The 13,502-nt window shown below is 44.7% G+C and overlaps 2 protein-coding genes across 3 annotated transcripts in view; one reads left to right on the top strand and one right to left on the bottom strand.

Annotated features, from left to right (window-relative positions):
* The window catches only part of ITPRID1 (ITPR interacting domain containing 1), a 194,520-nt gene that overhangs the window by 152,069 nt on the left and 28,949 nt on the right, over positions 1–13,502 (top strand).
* Positions 10,851–13,502, bottom strand: part of PDE1C (phosphodiesterase 1C) — a 701,054-nt gene continuing 698,402 nt past the window's right edge. The window contains exon 23 of one of the 2 annotated variants that reach the window (XR_010842164.1): positions 10,851–10,914. The gene's annotated coding sequence lies outside the window, so the exon portion shown is untranslated. Of the gene's footprint in view, positions 10,915–12,207; positions 12,276–13,502 lie in introns of those variants that run through there. The other variant, XR_010842165.1, reaches the window with a different exon arrangement.

The raw sequence follows: 13,502 nt of genomic DNA, 5'->3' as shown, positions 1-13,502 counted from the left end.
TGATTAGTATTAGCCTTTAGTAATGTTGAACTGATAAATATTCTGAGGCTAAATCCCAGCTCAGCAGAAAAGACCAGTATGGACTATTAGTGATGCCTATTTAAAAAAAAAGAGAGAGAGAAGGTTTGCATCAAGTATGCCATATGCTTACTACATCAATCACAATTATAAAAGTAGATAACATAAAATTACGAACCATAAGACCAAGATCATATTTTATGAAAATGGTTATAGATATAATAAATGGATCTAACAAAGGAAAAGACTCAAAGGTCATTAAAATAATTTAATGACATTTAAAATAAAGAATCACAGAAAAGTTAAAAGAAAAATGAATGGGCAAAAATATACCAAAAAGTATGCTCAAGTAAACAAAAAGAAAACAGGAATTCCAACATTATTATTATTAGATAGAGTAGAATTCAAGAAAAAAAAAGTACATACAAAAATTTATGAAATAAAGCCAAAACTATGACGAGAGGCAGGAACTTAGTCTTTGTTCTTTTCAGAGACTGTAGAATGAAAACAAATGATTTATTTGACTGACAACATTAGAAAATAAGAAAGTATTTCCATTAATTCAAGAAGTAGGAATCCAAAAATGTCAATAACTATTGTAGAAATTAAAAGTTGTCAAAGAATTTCATCTTTTAAGAAGCACCATGATCAGTGTGTTAGACCTGAACGGTCTCCGAGGGGTCCCAGCTCGCCCAAGAACCGCCAAGAGTTGAGAGTCGTTGCAACACGCAAGAGGTTTATTAGGAGCCGGTGCACCGGGGTTCCTTGGTCCTCACGCAGGAGGCCGAAGAGGAACCCCCCCCAAGCGCAATCACATACATTTTACAGGTTTCAGTTTTCATTATGCAGAGTGTGGATATATCGAGGGTTTTTCTGATTGGTTTGTTTGTTTCGGACCGGAGTGGGGACTTGGCTCTAGTTCCTTGATTGGTTAGCTGTCGGATGCCTACTTTACATTTTCGTGTTTTTGTGGTGGGGGGTTGAGTCACATGGGCGACCTTTAAACTCATTGGCTTAAGCGTTCTTACCCCCCGCCATACTTGTTTGCTCGCGGTTAGGGCATGTCTCAGACATGTCCTGTTTCCCAGGCCTTTGTCTCGGAACGGTTTCTGCCCAGGGGGACATTCCAGTATCTTATTTGTATCCGCCAGCCGGAAAGCCCAACAAAAGTTCGTGGGTATCGATAGGGAAGTAGGGGTGTGAGTATAGTTAAGGCCCTACATTCCCCCCTTTTCTTTTTGCAATTAATTTCAATCATGGAATTTCAGCTTCTTTTTGTAGGCTTTGGTAGTGTTGTCTTAACATTAACACCTGTACCGTACTGACACGCTGTCTGATAAAGGCTATCAAGCGATTTAAAATGCATGCTCCAAAAGTTAAGAGCAACAACAAAATAATGAGGGGTCCTAACAAGGTGGAAATTAAAGTAGTAACCCAGGGAGATTTATCAAACCATGATTGGAACCATCCTTTTTGATTTTCCCTGTCTTGTTGCCTTTTATCTAAGCGCTCCCTAAGCTTGTCCATAGTTTTGGTGATAGCCCCAGAATGATCAATATAAAAACAGCACTCTTCTTTTAGTGCGGCACATAGTCCACCTTCCTTAAGGAACAGCAGGTCTAGTCCCCTCCTGTTGTGCATTACCATTTCTGTGAGCGAGGTGAGTGATTCTTTTAACTGAGTTATGGAACTTTCTAATGCCTGGAGGTCGATATCTACAGCCTGTCTTAAGTTAACATAGTAGTGAGGTTGTTGGATGAGGGCTGTTGCACCTGTTCCTACTCCGGCTGCCATTCCTAGTCCTAGGAGTACAGCCAGGGTGAGGGTTACGGGCTCCCTCTTAAATCTCCTTTTGCCTTCATATTCGTCTAGAAAGGATGAATCCGAGTGATAGATGAGTCTGGGGACCAGCTGGACTAACACACAAAAGTCGGTTGAAGCATTGAGGACCTCTAGAGAAATGCAAGGGGTCAGTCCTGTGCTACATGCCCACCATCCGTCCTGAGGAGGGAGGAGATATCCTGAGCACTGTGGGAGGCTCAGAGATGTCCCATCGACAGAGATGTCGATGGGACGGGGGGAGGTGGGGGGGGGCGTTGCGTTCCTACACATGTACCGTTTCCTGATACTGAAGACAGGGTCAATTTACTATTTCCTTCTTGTTTCCATCGACATTGATCTGGAGAGTTGACATTACTAAAATTAGAACCATATCCTATAGCATCATAATAAGGGGGAGGAGCAGCATAGCAAAGCCAACATGATTTGGTAGCCTCTGGATTTGTGGCATTTAGGACCCCGAAAGCCGCCTGAACCAACGAGAGCATTCGGTCATGGGGGGTTTTGGGTTTGATTATTATTTCTCTTGGTCTAGAAGTCTGGTTTTTTTATCCCTGGTAGCATTGTGGGGGGGGCCAAGGGTAGCAGAGAATGTCCAATCTCAGGATTGGGGCCCATAGGAACGGGAGTAGGGGTTTCAATCTTTAACAGGATGGTCATTAGCAACCCGTCATCATACCCACCTTTATAAAACCTGATACCCCATGAATGGCCATTTATCCAGTTTTTGTTTTTCTTCCCCGGTTCACTAAAAGAAATTTTAAGGGGATGGCACCAGTTTGAACATTCGGATACAAAAGTTCAGAGATCATCATGATGAGTGTAATTGGCCATTACCTTGATAAAGTCCCAGCTAGAGGTGGGTTTCCAGTAGGTGTCCCCTGTGGTTTCACATCCCCAGCTTTGGCAATAGAAACTTCCCGTTCCCCCACATGCATAATTCAGGGATCGGTGACGATGGAACCCAGGGCATACATAAAAGGGGTAGGCCCTGAGCCTGCTTCTTCGATATGAGTTATGACAACCCATCCCGGAGTAGTCGCCCCTGTTTAAGGTCACGGAAGGGACAGTGTTTTGATCGTAATGTTCTTCTAGATCCCAAGAAGGGGCTCCTATGGCTAATTTACAAACGTCGGGGAAGAGGTCTGGCCACCAGGTCCAAGGGGCAGCGGTATGGCTAACAGACCATATTATATCTCCAGTTTGGGAAATTACCTGCCAGGTTAAGCGCTGGGGCAGGTGAGGACTAAAGTTACTCACAGCCAGTAGGGGTAACAAAGTCAGAGTTATGAGTCTGATGAGCGCAGGAGCTTGAGCTTGAGCGGGTTGCTGGTCTTTTGGGCCCGCCATTCCGATGATGATGCAGACGCTGGCGCAGCTTTTACGTGTGAGGCGTGAATCCAAGCAGCGATGCTGTCTACCTTTATAGCCGTGGGGGTGGTGAGCAGGACGCTGTATGGTCCTTTCCACCGAGGCTCTAGTGTCTGGGTTCTGTGCCGACGGACGTACATGGAATCTCCGACTAGGAAGGGGTGAGCCTCTGCTGGTGTCCCCAGTCGGTAAGCCTCTGCCAGCTGGGACCACACCTCCTTTTGGACCAACTGGAGACCCAACAGCCTAGCATATAAGTCAGTGTTATTCTGGCAGTCAGGACTTATTTTTTCCCCTAGCGTGAGAAGGGGAGGTGGGGCCCCGTATAGTATCTCAAATGGAGTGAGATGATAGCGGGAGGGGGTATTTCTAGCCCGGAACCAGGCTAAGGGAAGGAGCACCGTCCAATCTGTACCGCCAGTCTCTATGGACAATTTAGTTAGGGTCTCTTTTAGAGTTCTATTCATTCTTTCTACCTGTCCTGAACTCTGGGGTCTATAGGCACAATGTAATTTCCAATCAGTCCCCAGGTATTTGGCCACACCCTGACTTACCTGGGCGACGAAGGCGGGACCATTATCGGACCCTATTACCTTGGGTGCCCCGAACCGGGGGAAAATTTCTTCTAAGATCTTCTTGGTCACCACAGTAGCTGTCTCCTTTTTCGTTGGGAAAGCTTCTATCCATCCTGAGAAGGTATCTATGAAAACTAGGAGATACCTGTTACCATATCTTCCAGGGCATATTTCAGTGAAGTCGACCTCCCAATAGGCTCCTGGGCGGTCTCCTCTGAGCCTTTTCCCGCTCTCAAGTTTTCCTTTATGGGAGTTTACCTGTTGGCGTGGAATGCACTCCCGTGCAATCTGTTCAGCTAATTTGGTTAGTCCAGGGGTATTATAACCTGTCTTGTGTAGTAGGGATACCATCTTTTTGGTTCCCAAGTGTGTCCGTCTGTGAATCTGTTGTAGCATGGGTTTTGCTTGTTGAGGAGACAATGTGTCTTTGGTTATGGCTGGGGGGGTTATTCCCCTGTCATTTGGTTTCCCAGGACTCTTGTCCGATAGTTCTAGTATGATTTCCCCTAGCGCCATTTTTCGTGCCACCCTATCTGCCATGTTGTTGCCCCGTGTCACCGGGGTATTGTCCTTCTGGTGCCCGGGGCAATGAATGATGCTGACTTTAGTGGGGAGCATGAGGGCAGCTAGCAGGGCCACTATTTTTTCTTTCTTCTTAATTTCTTTGCCCGCTGAGGTGAGCAACCCTCTTTGTTGGTAGATGGCCCCGTGGACGTGGGCGGTAGCAAATGCGTACCTACTGTCCGTGTAGATGTTTACCTTTTTGTTTTCTGCTAGTTCTAAAGCCCTGGTCATGGCACTTAGTTCAGCCCGTTGGGCCGATGTCCCTTGCGGTAATGCGGCTGCCCAGATGACCTCTTTCCCATCTACCACAGCTGCTCCCACCCGACGCTTACCTTCTTCTAGGAAACTGCTTCCATCGGTAAACCAGGTAAAGTTGGCATCGGGGAGAGGCTGATCCATCAAGTCTGGCCTGCTACCGTGTGCTGCAGCCAGTACTTCCTGACAATCATGGATGACGGTGGTGCCTTCCAGGTCGGGGTCAGGCAGCAAGGTGGCCGGGTTAAGCCCTGTGGCTGGTGTAAACTTAATACGGTCTGAATTTAACATCAGGGTTTGGTAATGAGTCATTCTGGCATTTGTTAGCCACCTGTCGGGTGGCTGACGAATCACACTTTCTAATGCATGGGGGGCTGTTATCGTTAAGTTCTGTCCCAAAGTCAATTTGTCAGCATCTTTGACCAAAGCGGCCACGGCGGCGATTATTTTTAAGCAGGCGGGCCATCCTGTTGCCACAGGATCCAATTTCTTTGATAGGTACGCAACCGGGCGGTTCCAGGGGCCCAGTTTCTGAGTTAGTACTCCCTTTGCGATACCTTTATTCTCGGCCATGTACAGATGGAAAGGCTTAGTAACATCTGGTGGCCCCAAAGCCGGGGCTGATAGTAGGGCTCGTTTAATTTGGTCAAAAGCCCGTTGTTCTTTATCACCCCAAGCGAAAGGGATGCTGTTCTTGGTCAGGGGATACAAAGGGGCTGCTAATTCAGCAAACCCTGGAATCCATAGCCTACAGAATCCGGCCGTCCCCAAAAATTCCCTAACCTGTTTGGGACTCTTGGGGGCCGGTATCTGGGCAACAGTGTCTTTCCTGCTTTCCGAGAGCCATCTCTGTCCTCCTTTTAACAAGTACCCCAGGTAACTGACCTGTCGTTGACATATTTGTGCTTTCTTCGCTGAAGCCCGATATCCCAATGTTTCAAGTTCTGTTAACAGCCTCTCAGTTCCCCTGATGCAGTCTTCTTGGGTCTCAGCAGCTAAAAGAATGTCATCAACATATTGAAGTAGAGTTACCTGAGGATTGGATTCTCTATAAGATGCCAAATCCTGGTGGAGAGCCTCGTCGAAAATGGTGGGGGAGTTCTTGAATCCTTGGGGTAGGCGAGTCCAGGTCAGCTGGCCTGACATCCCAGAAGCTGGATCCTTCCACTCGAATGCAAAGTAGGGCTGGCTGAGAGAGGAGAGTCTCAGGCAGAAGAAAGCATCTTTAAGATCCAAAACAGTGTACCAAATGTGCTGAGGTGGAAGAGTACTTAAGAGATTGTAGGGGTTGGGTACCGTGGGGTGGAGGTCCGCTACCCGCTTATTCACCTCACGTAGGTCTTATACCGGCCGATAATCATTAGTTCCTGGCTTTTTAACTGGTAAAAGAGGAGTATTCCATGCGGATTGGCACCTTACCAGGATCCCTAGTTCCAGCAACCTTTGTGAGGACGAATGCCATCCCGGGCTTCTTTGCTCATAGGGTACTGGCGGACTGTCACCGGGGTGGCGGTTGCTTTGAGTTCTACCACCACGGGGGGGCGATATTTTGCCATTCCCATACCGGCAGTTTCTGCCCAAGCCTGTGGAAACCTGGTCACCCAATCCTGCATGTCAACTACTGGAGGCGAGGGCACTTCATATAACCTATGTTCATCTTCCAGCTTCATAGTCAAAATTTGGAGTAATCTCCCTTGGTTGTCAGTTATGGTGGGCCCTTCTGGTTGAAAGTGGATTTGGGCCCCCACCTTAGAGAGTAAGTCCCTGCCTAGCAGAGGGTATGGGCACTCAGGTATGACCAAGAATGAGTGGGTTACTTGTCCCACCCCAAGGTCTACTGTCCTTCGTGTCGTCCATGAGTACTGCTTATTTCCTGTAGCCCCCTGGACCCATGACCTTTTAGTTGAGAGGGGGCCCTTTGGGTGGAGGAGAACTGAGTGCTGAGCTCCGGTGTCCACCAAGAACTGGACGGGTTCCCCCTCCACTTTAAGAGTTACCCTGGGCTCGGGGAGAGGGTCCGAGCCCTGACTTCCCTAATCTTCCTCTTCCAGGGTAAAAATTTTGTCTCTGGTTGGTTTTCCCCCATTCTTCTTTTTAGGGCATTCTCTTGCCCAATGACCTTTTTCTTTACAGTAGGCACATTGATCCTTGTCTAATGGTCGCCTTCTATCCATTGTCCGCCCTTTCTGTCTATTTCTGTCTCTAATATTTTCTCCTCTGACTACAGTGGCCAGTATCTTACTCAAATTTTTCTCTTGCCGCTTGTCCCGCCTTAATTCGCGGGCCTCTTGCTCCTTCTGCTTTCTTTCTTCCCTTTCCTCTTCTGGTTCCCTCTTATTATATACTTTATCTGCCTCCTTCACTAAATCCTGAAGGGAGAAGCCTTGTAGGCCGTCCAGTCTTTGTAACTTCCTTCTAATATCAGGGGCCGCCTGGTCAATAAAGGCCATTGCTACGGTGGCCTTATGTTCTTCAGAGGTTGGATCATAAGGAGTGAACAGTCTAAAAGCCTCCATTAATCGTTCTAAGAACACGCTTGGCGATTCCTGGGGCCCCTGAGTTACCTCCCTTACCGTAGCCAAATTCGTGGGGTGCCTGGCCGCTCCATGGAGACCCGCCACCAGAGCCTGGCGATACATCTTCAGGTGCTCCTTACCTTCTGGGGTACTGAAGTCCCAATTCGGCCTGACGAGTGGAAAACCGGCATCAATCTTGTTAGGCAACTGGGTAGGTTGCCCATTGGCGCCTAACACATTCTTTCTAGCCTCCAAGAGAACCCGTTGTCTGTCCTCAGTTGTGAGGAGAGTCTGGAGGAGCTGTTGACAATCGTCCCAGGTGGGTTGGTGGGAGAAGACAAGAGACTCTATTAGAGCAGTGAGAGCCTGTGGATTTTCAGAGAAAGTAGGGTTATGCATCTTCCAGTTATAAAGATCTGCAGAGGAAAAGGGCCAGTATTGGAGGGGCCTATTCCATGGTTATCGGGGGGGCCATATTCTCTAAGGGGTAGGGCGGTAGAGTCCGGGGACATAGCCCTCTGGCTCCTGGTGCCCGCCGAGGGAACCCCCCCCCCTCTGCCACAACAGGTGGCCCTATTGGTGCGGAGGGTTGTGGAGCTGGGGGATCGGGAGGCGGTATGAGGTCTAGGGCTGGAGGGTAAGGTGGTGGTGGGGGGATCGAGGAGAAGCAGATCGGACCGCAAGTCTGGATATATCGCCTTTGGTGGGTCCGGGACTGCAGATGACTTTTCGGAGCCTGGGGCTTTCTTCAGGGCCAGTACTTCCGACCGTGTGGGTGCGCATGCAGATATGCCTGTTGAGGGAACAAAAGGCCGGACCCACGGAGGTGGGGAGAGAACCAGATCCTCCCAGACCAAGATATATGATATCTGGTCTGGGTGTCCGTGGGGTCCTGTGTTAAAGACCCTAGATTTGACTAGCCTGATTTGATCTAACAGAAAGGATCCCTCGGGTGGCCACCCTGTCTGAAATGTAGGCCACTCAGAGGTACACGGCATCTGCCATTTCCCTCTCTTTACGGCCCTAACTTCGGTCCAGTGGCTTAGGGTGAGAGAGAGAGGAATCGTCACAGTTTGTCCCATTATCGTCCGTCAAAAGAAAGATAGAGCACAGGAGAACAATAAAATTTCAGGAGACACACGTTAATATTGCCGCCGCGAGCTCGTTTTAAAACTGAAACCAACTCAGATTCAGATGGCAGTTTGTATAACCTGCCAGGACCAGGTGAAGGGGAAACAAGATTTGTTTCTCCTTCCAGATGGACCACTAGGGCGTCCCCCAGGGTCCGTGGACACCAGCTATTGGCACGTCTGCCTAGCCAGGAGTCCAATACAGATTTCACAGAGAACCGGTTCGCATGACTTCTTCCTGATGGCGGCTAACAGAGGATAGGAGACAAACAGACAAACAATCAGGCTCCGGCCTGCCTACCTGATACCTCCGACTCCCGATGTTCTTGTGACCCGGGGGCGAGTGGGGATCCCGGACGAGCCCCCAGATGTTAGACCTAAACGGTCTCCGAGGGATTCCACTCGCCCAAGAACCGCCAAGAGTCGAGAGCCGCTGCAACACGCAAGAGGTTTATTAGAAGCCAATGCATCGGGGTTCCCTGGTCCTCACGCAGCAGGCCGATGAGGAACCCCCAAAAGCGGAATCACACACATTTTATAGGTTTATTTTACTCATAGGGCGGGTACATCTGGAGTTTTGTAATGATTGGGTAAACGGGGTGACCTTTAAATTGATTGGCTTAGGCGTTCTTGCCTGTTTTTGCGGTTCGGGCCTGTCCTGTTTTTCAAGCCTTTTTCTTATAAGGGTGCGTCCTGTCCCTTTCTCGGAATTGTTTATGCCCAAAGGGACACTCCAGTATCTTATCTACACCTGCCAGCTGAACAGCCCCAAAAGTTCTCGTTATCGATAGGGAAGTGGGGATGGTGGGGATGTGACTACAGTTGAGGCCTTACATGACCACAATCACGCTTTAAGTTTGGGTGTGTAACCTCGTTCTGAGCGCTACCATTAATCATACTTCAATTGCCATCACTTATGTGGTGCTACTAGGTAGAAATAAGTTTTTCTAATATACTTGTGTTTGCATTTCACTATTTATAGATCCGTGATTATATTTCTCATTTGTTTTCATGCTTCCCTTTGCTATCATGAATATCACAAAACTGCATACAACATCTTCACTTGATTTTTCCCCCTGTAGTAGGTATTCAGGGTTTCTCTTCTGAAGAGTTTTTAGCATTTGAATCCAAATCGTTTACACATGTCAGTGAAACCATGCTTTAAAGAGGAGCCAGTGCTTCTGGAGCCCCAGATAAAAGGACTTAGTTTTTAAAGTGTACAAAGACTCTGTTATACGGCTATTTTACTCTTTGTAAGGGCTACCAACATCCTCAGAGTTCATTCTCAGAACATTTGACTGAACTTCTGCCGAGGAGAGACACAATCTTATTCACCATTGTATCCTCTGAATCTAGAACACTGCCTAACTCACAGTAAGCACTCAATAGATAGATATTTCTGGAAATGAATAAATAAATATAGCAAGCTTTTTTCTAGATGGTGGCTCGTCATCAGCTTTAAAATTATTTTATTTCATTGCTAAGGAGGCATGTCTTATAAATTATGTGTTTCTAAAACATATGTTGTAAAAGATCTTCTGGGGTATTTTTATTGCTATCAAATTAAATTAAAAGGCACTTTTAGCATTTTTCTTTACCATCTATTTTACCCATAATCTGTGCCTTGTCGACTAGACAAGTTCCTCAAAGCCTTGTCTGTGTCTTTCAGGTCTCTCCATTATTCATCCAAAGCCTGGCACAGAGTAGCCAATCAGTAACATAGTTGTCAAGTAAATGAATGACAATATATAAAATAATTTTTACCAGAATTTAAAATGATTTTGAAGTAGTAAAAAATAACATTGGTAGTGCAATAAAAAAAGTGACATGAAAGACATTCTTTAGAGAAAAATCAAAATGAACAAGGCAAAGAGGTGAAAGGGATTAAATATGACAGATATGGAGGGCAGGGTCTCAATGCTCTGTCCATCTTTCCAACAAGCTTCAGTGGATTAAGGTCCCTAAAAACCCAAACCTCCTTTTTTTTAAAAAAAAAAAAAAAAAAAAAAAAGGAGATTAATGAGGATTAAAATTTAAAGATACTGGGAGTTCCCTTGCAGCCCAGTGATTAGGGCTCTGTGCTCTCACCGCCGAGGGCCCAGGTTTGATCCCTGGTCAGGGAACTAAGATTGAACACACAGTATGGCCAGATAAATATATAAATAAATATTTTTTTTAATTTTAAATAAAATAAAAGATACAATGCTATGAGAATACTAGATTAGCCATGGCAAAGCATTTTTAGTTATCTGGGTGATTGCCCTGGATGTTTCACTCAGACAGAAAAGCAATAGCATATTCAAAAAAGTTTAACTGAAGAGAGGTTTGAAAAGGAACTATTTACTGAGGTGGGCTGAATTCAAGGAACCAATAAGAGATGGGGAAGCACCCCTAGGCTAGGAAGAGCAGAAAGCAATTACCACTCCTAGGTCTGAAAAAACAGTGGGAAAGAATCATGTTACTGGGTCCTGGTAAAAGTGGAAGCTTTAGAAGGAAAACACTTTACCTGGAGATCTCACCGTAAAGGAGTGCAGCTATTTTCAAATAGTATCCCAAAGGAAGTGGTGGTAAGTAAGTACTCAGTGTTCTTTCTCCTGCCCTTCAATCTCTACCAGTGCCTCCCATTGACTGAACACAAGTGAAAACCTGGAGGAAAGACAGGGCAAAAAATGACTGTAAAATATGGTCAGACCATGAGACCAATAGAGAAGGTTTTTCACACTCACCTCTCAGCAGAAACCAGAGGATAAGAGCACATCAGTTTCATTTTAAAGTAGATATTCTGCAACTCAAGAATTTTATACCTTTTTAAGTTGTCATATAATTGTGAAGCAACATTTCAGATAAGCAAACTCTCAGGAAGTAGAGCACCCACATTTTCTTTCTCAAAGATGTATACCAGCCTACCAAATGAGGAATCCTGTTTAAGAGGATAAGCAAGGCAAAGGAGAAGGAAATGTAAATTATACAGATGTAATCCAAATGTCATGAAAATTCTTAAAAAGAAGGCACATGAAAAAAATAATTTAACAACAACATTCTAGATCTAAAATCCTAGATCATATCACAGAAAGCTGAATGCAGAAGAAAATAAAATTATCAACAAATACTGATAATTGGGCAGTCAACAGACATGGATAATTCTTGAAAATCCCAGTGTGAAATATGTTTGAACTTTTAAAGTTACCATTAATTAAATTTTAAAACACACTATATGGCTTATGAATTACCAGAGAAAAAAAGCAACCTAAGAAAATATAGTCCACCTGGCAAAAGAATAATCATTGAAAATTAATCATATTAATGATACTAACAAATATTGAGTGCCAGGCACTAGGCTAAGTGTTTTATATTATCTCCTTTAATCCTCGATTAAGTCTCTGAGATAGCTATTTATGATGCAATTCGAAATCAGGTCAGCTTAAATGTGAAGTTATGGTCTTTATTTATACAACAAGAATAGCAAATAGATTATAACTTGTGTCCCAATTCTCATTGATTAGTATTAGCCTTTAGTAATGTTGAACTGATAAATATTCTGAGGCTAAATCCCAGCTCAGCAGAAAAGACCAGTATGGACTATTAGTGATGCCTATTTAAAAAAAAAGAGAGAGAGAAGATTTGCATCAAGTATGCCATATGCTTACTACATCAATCACAATTATAAAAGTAGATAACATAAAATTACGAACCATAAGACCAAGATCATATTTTATGAAAATGGTTATAGATATAATAAATGGATCTAACAAAGGAAAAGACTCAAAGGTCATTAAAATAATTTAATGACATTTAAAATAAAGAATCACAGAAAAGTTAAAAGAAAAATGAATGGGCAAAAATATACCAAAAAGTATGCTCAAGTAAACAAAAAGAAAACAGGAATTCCAACATTATTATTATTAGATAGAGTAGAATTCAAGAAAAAAAAGTACATACCAAAATTTATGAAATAAAGCCAAAGCTATGACGAGAGGCAGGAACTTAGTCTTTGTTCTTTTTAGAGACTGTAGAATGAAAACAAATGATTTATTTGACTGACAACATTAGAAAATAAGAAAGTATTTCCATTAATTCAAGAAGTAGAAATCCAAAAATGTCAATAACTATTGTAGAAATTAAAAGTTGTCAAAGAATTTCATCTTTTAAGATGCACCATGATCAGTGTGTTAGACCTGAACGGTCTCCGAGGGGTCCCAGCTCGCCCAAGAACCGCCAAGAGTTGAGAGTCGTTGCAACACGCAAGAGGTTTATTAGGAGCCGGTGCACCGGGGTTCCTTGGTCCTCACGCAGGAGGCCGAAGAGGAACCCCCTAAAGGCGGAATCACATACATTTTATAGGTTTCAGTTTTCATTATGCAGAGTGTGGATATATCGAGGGTTTTTCTGATTGGTTTGTTTGTTTCGGACCGGAGTGGGGACTTGGCTCTAGTTCCTTGATTGGTTAGCTGTCGGATGCCTACTTTACATTTTCGTGTTTTTGTGGTGGGGGGTTGAGTCACATGGGCAACCTTTAAACTCATTGGCTTAAGCGTTCTTACCCCCCACCGTACTTGTTTGCTCGCGGTTAGGGCATGTCTCAGACATGTCCTGTTTCCCAGGCCTTTGTCTCGGAACGGTTTCTGCTCAGGGGGACATTCCAGTATCTTATTTGTATCCGCCAGCCGGAAAGCCCAACAGAAGTTCGTGGGTATCGATAGGGAAGTAGGGGTGTGAGTATAGTTAAGGCCCTACATTCCCCCCTTTTCTTTTTGCAATTAACTTCAATCATGGAATTTCAGCTTCTCTCTTCAAGCTTTGGTATTGTTGTCTTAGCATTAACATTTGTACTGTGCCGACACGCTGTCTGATAAAGGCTATCAAGCGATTTAAAATGCATGGTCCAAAAGTTAAGAGCAATAACAAAATAATGAGGGGTCCTAACAAGGTGGAAATTAAAGTAGTAACCCAGGGAGATTTGTCAAACCATGATTGGAACCATCCCTTTTGATTTTCCCTGTCTTGTTGCCTTTTATCTAAGCGCTCCCTAAGCCTTGTCCATAGTTTTGGTGATAGCCCCAGAATGATCAATATAAAAACAGCACTCTTCTTTTAGTGCGGCACATAGTCCACCTTCCTTAAGGAACAGCAGGTCTAGTCCCCTCCTGTTCTGCATTACCATTTCTGTGAGCGAGGTGAGTGATTCTTTTAACTGAGTTATGGAACTTTCTAATGCCTGGAGGTCGATATCTACA

This window comes from Kogia breviceps, chromosome 9 (assembly GCF_026419965.1).
Source record: "Kogia breviceps isolate mKogBre1 chromosome 9, mKogBre1 haplotype 1, whole genome shotgun sequence".
In the NCBI taxonomy this organism is placed as follows: domain Eukaryota; kingdom Metazoa; phylum Chordata; class Mammalia; order Artiodactyla; family Physeteridae; genus Kogia; species Kogia breviceps.
The sequence above is the reverse complement of the archived record's forward strand: the minus strand, read 5'-3'. Positions and strand labels throughout refer to the sequence as shown.